Below are 2,229 nucleotides of genomic sequence, written 5' to 3' on the forward strand. Positions count from 1 at the left end.
TCGCAGCCGGGGGGATCGGGCCCCGTCGGTAGTTTTTGAAAATGCGAGTTTGATTTCTCTACGCCTTGGGTGAAGTTAGGCGTTGCGGGAGGTCAGGCTGAAGAGCCGGCCCAGCTGCCATCGCGTCCTCCCCTCATACAAGCTCTGGGGGTGGTTGGGTCCTTCGCTAAGCTGACTCAACTTGCTAACCTGAAGAGAAAAAAATGCTCGTTGTGCGGGTTTAACTGTTCGAACTCAGCCTGCCCAGGGTCTGAGCGGTTGAAAGCTGGTGCAAGGCGCGGAGGAAGAGGCCTTGACTGGAGTCTGAGGAAAAAGGGAAGGGAATGCTTAGGACTGCTCAAGCCGTAAAGTGCAATTGCACCCCCAGGCACCTTTAAAATGTTTTCTCTTAGGAGTTTAAGTTCAGGGGATGTAGGCTGTAAGTCACTTAAATGCTTTTGAAAATCATTCTCGGTATTTTAACATGGAAATCTTCCTCAGAACTATCTTCCTCTCAGGCTTTCATTTCTTTATAGTGCTTAAATTCATGCAAAAGTCATCTTAAATCATTATTAGGAAGATAAAATGACAACACTCGCTCTAATTCACCAAGAACATCCTACTTCGAAGCATTTATTTCGGCTCTTTTTCTGTTTGGGGAGCTGGGAAGAAATGAGGACTTCACACTTCTTACAATTAATATCCTGTTTCACCGAGTTCTCATCACTCAGCATGTATCACTTGGCAGTTCCTGTTTGCATCTCTAGTTTTTGTAACTTCCACAGATTTGGCCTCAAATTTACACCTGCAAAAATAAAATAAACATCACGTAGCAAGCACGCACAATGGTTACAGAGAGGGCTGGAATGGTTGGTTGGTTTCAGGGCAGTTTGGGTCAGAGAGGAAAAGGCTAAGGTAGCCGAGTGTTCTGTGTCAGGGCTGAGATTTAAGGTTTAATGATTTTCATTGCCTTTCACTTGGGCAATAAATTGCTCCCCTGGAGAGGGGGTGAAACACTACTTTTCTAATTAAGGAGAATGTTATCCACAGGCCTCAAGAAAGAGCAATACCTCCTTGTGAAACAATAACAATGATTTAGGGCACACAGAGTTAAACCCATTTGGGTTTAACCACTAAAGCTACTCCTAGAGAGAAAAAAAATCCTCGGATTTTTAGTGGACTCAAGTATCCAAATGTCAGAGTTGTATTTCAGCCTAAAATGGCTCCACAGGCTTTGGATGTTGTTACCAAAGGTTTGGGTCTGCAAAGTGCTGATTCTGCAGAAGCTGGCTTCACGAAATACTGAAGGCTCCAGAAAGCACCTGGGCCAGGGATTACAGAAGAGGGAGCACGGCCCTTCCAGGGAGCTCTCAGCACCTTCCCCGCTCTCAGCACCTTCCCCGCTCAGCTCCCGCGATCTAGTTCATAAAAGCCCGGGTACCGGTGTCGCAGGACCACCTGGAGGGTTGCAGGAGAAGACTCGTTTCGTGTCACAGGGCTCCAAGGTCAAGCACCATTGTGGGGCAGAGTGATTCCTGAAGCATCTCTAACTTTTTTGCTAATTGCTAAGATGGGTAATTGCTCGGTATCTATTGCTGCTTCCCCGCAGTTATAAAGTAAACACTGCACCTAGAGGTCCGTTTTCAGGGTGATGCAAGGGGCGTTTAACCATGCAATTCCCATTAATGTTAATTATAGAGCTCATATTAACAGCATTATACGATCCTTTTTCCTATTAGCACGATCATAAATCTGATTGGTGGGGCTTAATTAGATCTCAGCAGCAGGACGCAATAATTTGGTACACAAAAGGGCAAATTTGTGGAGACAGCAAACTATTATTGTACTTTAATCTCAAAATCTCTCCTTCTCTTACTCATAACACCAACAAGGCTTCTTGTAAGATTGATTTGTTGTCAGAAAATGATTTAAAGACCGACTGTAAAAATATTATATTTTCCTTGCTTCATAGAATGTGGCATTGATGTTAGAGCTCCACAGAGACTTGATGTACTTTCAGATAGGGGACTCTAAAAGCCAAGTGCAAAATAAATAAGATGGCATCCTGCTGTTGTTGTGGTAACCTTTACAGATCATTTCAGAACTGTGAGTGTTGTGTAGTTTAGTAACACGCCATGGGGGAAGCTGGAGCTTAGTGCAATTCTACCCTGGTCAACTGAAGCCCAACTGTATTTGCTTTTTGGGGGCCCAGTATATAACAAGAAATAGTGTCCAAAGTGAAGGGCACTA

Source organism: Aptenodytes forsteri, unplaced genomic scaffold, assembly GCF_000699145.1.
Source record: "Aptenodytes forsteri isolate BGI_AS27 unplaced genomic scaffold, ASM69914v1 Scaffold186, whole genome shotgun sequence".
Taxonomy (NCBI): Eukaryota; Metazoa; Chordata; class Aves; order Sphenisciformes; family Spheniscidae; genus Aptenodytes; species Aptenodytes forsteri.